A 7,902-nucleotide genomic window follows, 5' to 3' on the forward strand; every position below is an offset into this window, starting at 1 on the left:
TAAGATTTTTCTTGTCATACAGTTTTTAATGCATACTCTACTTTAAGAAATGAGGGTAGTGATGCACCACTTTTGAACTCATGCCTCAATTCCCTAATTCTTAATATGGAAGGTTTAGATATTCAAACTGTACTCTGAATTTTAATGTTCTGATGCACTTTCCTTTATTTCTTTATGAGATGGAAGATATGAGGCCTGAATTTGGATAAAGAAATAAATATTAGACATCACAGAAGAATTTTAATTTGGAACAAGTTATCAGCTAAAACAACAATCTGCAAAATGATTTTAGTTGACCATTCTATAATATGGAATCACTTATGAAATTACCTTCATCTTTTGTAAACACTTCAAAAATAGTACATAATTGATGGAATTGTTCTCTCTGCCATCAATTTTTCTTCTGCTCATTATACAAAAGTACTTGTTAACTATATATATATATATATATATATATATATATATCCATCCGATGGATATGACAAGCATGGCATGAATCAGATCAAGGTGCTGTTATGCTTCTTTTTGAACACGTCGACTAGAGATAAAATCAATTCACATTGGTTACTCATCGGCAGGACAAAAGCAGCTAAATCATGCAAAGTATGAACTAGAGAAGGGGCAATTAGTTTCATAACAATAAAATAGAAAACAGAATAAGCAAGAATAATTGTGAGTAAAAAATGATGAAACAGTCATGACAGTAAGATAGTTGAACTGATTAATACCATAAAGTAGAAGTGGATGGAACCTTGTGCTGGCTTTTCTTCACTGATCATCAATTTTGCTTCATGTTCTTCCCTATTCACCTATTTCAAGCCACTTACATGAAATATTGAAATGGAACTAAGCGCCACGTTTTGCTTGCTTGCTCCTTTTCTCTTTATTATTCTAATCAAGTAACTGCTCCAGTCTTTCCCCTGCAAACACCAGGAGCAGTTTCTCCTTCCTGATTCCATAGGTGGACCTTACATAGGAGAAACCTTTCAAATGTATTCTCAATCAAAGTTTCAGTTGAGTACCATTTTTCTAAAACCCCTCCAAGAGGTTTCAAATGTGATGATGATGAAAAAGAAAGGGAACACATTTGAAAGGTTTCACGAATGTAAGAACAACCAATGCAACCAAGAGGGAGTAACTATTCCTAGTGTTTGGAAGTGATGGAAGTGAGGAATTACTTGAAGAGAAGCATGAAGGGAAAAGAAAGAAATATACAAAAGATGGTGCTGAATTCCATGTCCACATTAAGAGAATGATGTGTAATAGGTGAATAGAAAAGAAGAAGAAGAAGAAGAAGAAGAAGAAGAAGAAATGTGAAAGATGCAAGTTGCAGGGTTTGGATTTATAGTGTTGTTGGGAATGCAATGAGAGGGAAACAGAAGGAAGAGTGTGAATTACAGCTCAATTTCCACAGATGGAATCTCCCTCCAGCTCATAACACAATCATGTGTTTGTGGTCTAATTTACTTCTATCTACAATTTATGACTTTATTTCAGTGCAGTCAGTGTACTGAACCATAAGCATGTTCACAAACAACTGTCTCACCACCCAATGGTCCAAAACTTTAAGGTTCATTCCGTAATTCCCATTTGAATATGACACTAGTCAACATTGGCTACTCCAGAACGGATATACTTAACGCGCAGTAATAACACACTTTTATACTTATTTGACACATAGTAAAAGAATAAAATGATGTAAAAAATGTAAAATTTTGTAATTTTTCAAGAAAGAAGAAAGTAAAAAGTAAGTAAGAATAGTATCAAATGAATGTAAAAAATTTAGGTGTATCAAATAATCATTTTACTTTTGTATTTTGTGTCAAATAAGTGTAAAAATATGTCATGATATTATTACTTATACTTAAATTTATCTATATATACCTATCTATATAGAGTAATAGTATCATATCACACTCTTACATTCATTTAACCCAAAATACAAAAGTAAAATAGTTTTAGGAATATAAAGTTTTATATTTTTTTAAGAAAGAAAAAAATAAAAAATAAATAAGAATAATATTAAATGAATGTAAAATTTTATATGTTCTTTTTATTTATATATAATTTTCTTTTAATGGGTTCTCAATGTTTCTGTTCGAAGGATTTTGGGTTATGAAGGTTTTTTTATCAATAAGATTATATATTTCTGACATTTTTTAAAATCCATTTAATATTGTAGCAATATATGGTGAAAGAAATTATTGATGAAGATTATAGTTAAATTACAATATATAGTTGGATTGTTTGAGTTTTTAAAGTTTGCATTTGGGGTTTAACTTAACTTTATTTACAAATTAGCTTGTGGAGGGAGGGTTACTTTTTTACTAATAGTATATCTAAGAAGAAAAGTTAATAATTAAATAGAAATGTATTGGAAATTAAAAGTTCTTTTTTTAATTATGGATTATTTTGCCATATATGTCGTTAAAAATATATATAAAAAAAAGTATTCATAATTTTAAAAAACTAAATTTTGAATTTTAAAAGGTAGTTTATCTCATGTAAAAAAATAAGCAGTTAATAGGTTAAGTTCATTAATATGTAAACTTGGATTTTCTTTTCACGCAGAGACACGGACATACATGTCACTTAGTTATAGATTGCACTATGCTTATTATATATAGATTTAATTATATGATTTATTATTTGATTACTATTTTTTATTTTATTGTCGAAATTTTCAATTTTTCACGTATTTTACTAATCAATTATATTTTCGAATGAAGAGATAATATGTTACCAAGAAAATGTGTTAAAAAAAATTAGAATAATGTGATTTTGTTATACCAAAATTTATGAAACAATTAAAAGGTTTCATGATGCATTATCACTTATTTATAAATTTAATATACTGGTACATAAGACCTAAAAAGTTTGGTGATAAAATAAAAAGTTGTGTGATAAAATTTAAAAAAAGTATAAACCACAAGATGTGCAATTAAGTCATATATAAAAACCAAAACGCTTCTTTTAACAACAAAATGTAATTACTTATTTTTTTCTGTAACTATTATTATTTTTTAACTTGTTATGTTGATTAAATATATATCTTAAAGCTGAATTGGAAGGTAACTGGTTACTCTAAATAATTAATAATAATTATAGCTTTTTTTAAGGGTTAAATATGTTTTTAGTCTCTATATTTTTGGGGCGATTTTGGTTTTAGACCATTTTCAAACTATGGTACAATTTAGTCCTTCAATATTAGAAAACTCTGGTTTTAGTCTTTTTTTACTAATTTTTTTAACTTTATTTGTTGTTTCAAGCACGTTTCTTAGTTAACATTGAAGCAAAAATGTGTCAAACAGTGTAAACAATCCAAATGCTATAGTGAAACGTGTTTGAAACAACAAATAAAGTTAAAAAAAATGGTAAAAAAAACTAAAACCAGAGTTTTTAAGATTGAAGGACTAAATTGTACTATAGTTTGAAAATGAACTAAAACCAAAATCTTTCCAAAAACATAGGGATTAAAAACATATTTAACCCTTTTTTTATTGAGACATAATTATTGTGAACGGTTAAATACACAATTTTAGAGTTAAAATATTTTTAAAAAGTTACAACTAAATTATTTTGATTTAACACATTTAATTTCAAAGATTATATTAATTTTTTCAAAAAATGGATTTAACAGCTAATTAATTAATTATTTTGTGAAAAATAGTTACTATAAATGATATAAAAAATATTTCAGGAAACTCATAAAAATGTTTATAAATTGATAAAATTAAAAATATTCTAAATATGTAATCTAATTTCTCCTGGTTAATTATTTAAAAGTTAATTTTACCATCTAATGATTATGAAAATATAAAATAAAAATATTCTATAGTCAACCAATTAGGTTCCATGAAATTGGTCACATCACATGGGATAAGATAAAATAAAGAAATGAATAATGGACTTTAGTACAAAAATCTTATCCATTCTGTTTTTCAAGTACACATCATCACCTTATAACTACTTACTATCCGCTTCTTCTGTCTGAGAAGCCCTTCTTCTAAGCTCCTGTCACTCTTTTTTTTCTATAATCACTTATTCGTAATACTTGTAAACATAGTTACGATATTTTCACAACATTTTTTATAATATTTTAACATTATTGTTATTATGTAATTAATTTATATTGAAGTTTATATTATTATTATTAAATATAAAATAATTTTATATTAAAATAATATATAGATGATATTAAAATATTATTAAAAAATATTGTTAAATTATCATTATTCAAACTTATATTTCCACTAATTTCTCAATTAATTTTATGTTATCGTCATTTATTTTCCTAATGACATGTTTATACTGCTATTTCCTTGGTGTTGTTCTTTATTTTGTTAAATTGTTCTTTAGTTCTTGTTCTTAATTTCTTCCATTAGTTATTTTTTATTATATTTTATTATTTCTTAAACAGACTCAACTATTTTATGATATTATTTTTTCTTTTAATTATTATATTTTTTTTTCGTTTTATTATTTATCATGTTTTATTTAATTTTCTTCGGCACAAGTTTCTTTAATTTTTTGCAATTTTAATTTTGTCTTAGTAGTTTCTTTTATTTTTCCAATTAAATTTGTTTTATTACATTCTACTTATTTTACATTTAATTTCCTGTCTCTCTAGATAAGCTAGTTATTGGACCTATGAACTAATGAGCTCATAACTATAACTTATTCGAATGGGATCCATAGTCAACGAAGTATGTCTATAAATGTTATTTTAGTTGTAGTTTGACTTCACTTTTTGCATTAATTCAAATTTGACTATAATTTCTGACCAAGTACTAACTTGAGCAGTGCAAGATCTTCTGCAGACACCCCACCATTTGTTAGAAGATGAAGGAGGCTTGGAGGTTAGATAATGAAAAGTTTGTGACCTAGAATAAGACTTTGCAAAGGTACATTTGATTCCACAATAACACTATTCAATTTCAAGTATACATAAATGATAACGGTTGATTTTACGTGTTTGTGTGTGTATATTTTGTGAACAAATCAACTCCTTCATAGCTTTTACCTTGTTTTATCCTCACGTTTAGTGTGTTTTCTAGTTTTCTTGTGTTTTATTTAGTATATGTTTGTTTTTACCTCTAATCTCTATGTTTGAGTGTGTGAAATAAATGAATAGGAAGCAATTCTAGTGGAGGAAAACGAGCAAAAACTCAAGGGAACATGTTTTGGGACAATAAAAGATCAATTTGAAGCAAATACCCATGTTGGACGCCTTTGGAAGCGCACAAGAGCCTGAATTTTAGAATGCTGTCAAAAGTGTCATGCCCAGGCGCCCCTGGGGGGTGTGGGCGCCCTTCTGTGTGCTGCAGCCCAATTTCCACGCCCGGGCGCCCCAAAAGGGCGCTCAACGCCCTGTGGTTCACTGTTGGTGCTTAATTATAGCGCTCGGATGCCCCTGGGGGGCGCTAAGCGCCCTTTTTCTGCAGATTTCACGCCTAGGTGCCCCAAAAGGGCGCTGAGTGCCCTTTGCTTCGCTGTTTTGCCCAGAATTTGGCGCCCGGGCGACCCAGAAGGGGCGCTGGGCGCGACTTTCCGCTGATATGTCAAAATGGGTTATTTAAACATGGGTCTCGCGATTTTTGGGGCATTCTTCTCCTCCTACACTTCATTCTTCACCTAGAGAGATTGGGAGAGGCCCTTGGAGGCTATTTGGGGTGTTGGGAAGCTCTCCCACTCCTCCTTGGGTCTTCAAGCTTCATCAATGGTGATTTTTCTCCTTTTGGGTTGAGGAAGAAGATGGGTCACAAATTGGAGATGGAGACTTGAAGGGGAGGCACAAATGGAGCATGGAGCAGCTGCCAAGAACCTTAGGAAAGGTTGGGCATCTTCTCTTTGGTTCCAATTTCTTCCTTATTTCTTCAATTTTGTGAACCCTAAGTTCTCCACCATGAAGGACTTTTCCTATTTGTTGAGATTAGTTGTAAAACATGGAATTCTTATGTATTTTGTGATGTTAATGATATATGCTTTTCCATTTCAATGTTAGTATTTGATTTCTATGCTTAATGCTTGTTGTGGCTTGATCACCCATGGCTTGAATTGTAGTTCTCTATGTATTGAAAAATATGACTTGAACTTAGAACTGAAATTGAATACTTAATTGATGGAATTAAGTTGTTTGTAAATGCATGAGAATGAAATGGATGAATTCTAGTCTTGACAAATTGTAAATACACTATGTTAAATTCCTTGCACCAACTGTTTGATAAAATACCAAAAAGAGTTTCTTGTGTTTTTTTGTGCACTTTGATGTCTAATTGAGTTATAAAAGGAAGAATTGTCATGTGTTGCATAAGTCCCTTGGGAGAGAACGATATTTATCACTTGCTACGCTGCGACCGGTGTACTTACCGTTGGTTTTGCAGCCAACAATAAAACAATGTTTTTATTAATAAAAGATTCCTTAAATAATAAGAAAAAGTTTAGTAATTTATGTGGTTACTCTTAGTGCAGAATACACTTTTTATACAAGTTAAAATCCACTAGGTATAGAAAGTGATGTAGTGGTCGTATTATGAATAAGATAATATTTTTTTTATCGATTACTCTCAAACAAGTACAGAAAGTAGCATGGAGAAAAAACTGTAATAAAATGACAAATTTTTATACTGGTTGCACTCAAAACATGTATAGAAAGATGTTTTTCTATATCGGTTAGACATATAACAGGCATAGAAGTAGCATGGTGAGAGAAAGTAATATTGAAGAACTTTTTTCTATATCAGTTAGACACTATAACCGTGATGGCAAACTCCTTCCTAGCCAAGGGTCCTATTACTAGGTGCATGACCAAACTTTTGCAAGAAAAGTCATCTTTAGAAGGTGAAGCAAAGTTCTTCTTCACTTAGGCCATCATGGAAGATGAAGAATAGTGTAGGTTGTTTAAGCCATGTATGCAAACAAGTAGTGTAGGTTTCATTTAAGGTTTGTATTAAGGCCTAATTATTGTAGGGTTTTTTTTTTATTGGATATCCAATCCATGTGGGAAGTATGTGTCATGTGTTATCACTAGTGTAGCGAAGGGAATATACCGCGGGTATTTTTTACTATACGTCGCGGTTTATGAACCGCGGCATATTCAGTCGCGGTAGTAAGTTAGAGACTTTAGGCCGCGGTTACAACCGCGGTAAAAAGATTGGGGAATATACCGTGATTGTAGTAGGAATCGTGGCCCAAACCCTTTTTTTAAAAAAAAAAAACAAAAAATATGTCCAGTATAGGTCGCGCTTAGAACCGCGGTAAAAAACCCAGGAATAGACCGCGGTTCTTGCACTAACCGCGGCCAAAGGTCTTTTAAAAAATAAATAAAAAAAACGAACACTTTCTACTGCGGTTGTGGTAACAACCGCGACATATTCCTTTGCAGTTTTTTAAAATAGCAGGTCTGTTTTTGTGATATCCACTACCACAAAAATAGACATGCATATCAAATACATGTTCAAATTCATTTTCAACAGAACAAACACATGTTGAAATGTATTTTAACATCAAATAAAGTACAAAGTCTAATAAAATACAATCTAATCAAATGCAATGTTTAAATCTAATAACTAAGATCTATTGTATAATCTAACTATATACTTTGCAGCAGCGTTCCTCATGAATAATAGTGGCTTCTCAGGAACTGGTGTAGTAGTCTTGAACTTCTGCACAAGACAATTCATATTAATTAGTGTATATAAATTCTAAATTTGGGAAAAAAATCAAAATTTTTTAAAGTTAAATATTACCGTTTCCCAGCCTCTTATGATGTGAGAACGAACAATATGGGTCATCCAATACATTACATAGTATCCGCACTTGTCGCAACCGATTTCGCGACGGGACGACGATCGAAAAAAAGAAACCATTTTGATTTTGAAAAAGAGTTTTGGTGTCGCCACC

At 30.6% G+C, this 7,902-nt stretch overlaps 1 long non-coding RNA gene across 1 annotated transcript; it reads right to left on the bottom strand.

The window, feature by feature from the left end:
- Window positions 1–318: 318 nt before the first annotated feature.
- LOC111241634 lies at window positions 319–1,464 on the bottom strand. The gene is made up of 2 exons (XR_002667644.1): window positions 729–1,464; window positions 319–538 (listed from the first exon to the last, which is right to left on the bottom strand). It is a non-coding gene; the product is annotated as an uncharacterized LOC111241634 (long non-coding RNA).
- Between the last annotated feature and the right edge of the window lie 6,438 nt (window positions 1,465–7,902).

The sequence above is a fragment of the Vigna radiata genome, chromosome 5 (assembly GCF_000741045.1).
Source record: "Vigna radiata var. radiata cultivar VC1973A chromosome 5, Vradiata_ver6, whole genome shotgun sequence".
In the NCBI taxonomy this organism is placed as follows: Eukaryota; Viridiplantae; Streptophyta; class Magnoliopsida; order Fabales; family Fabaceae; genus Vigna; species Vigna radiata.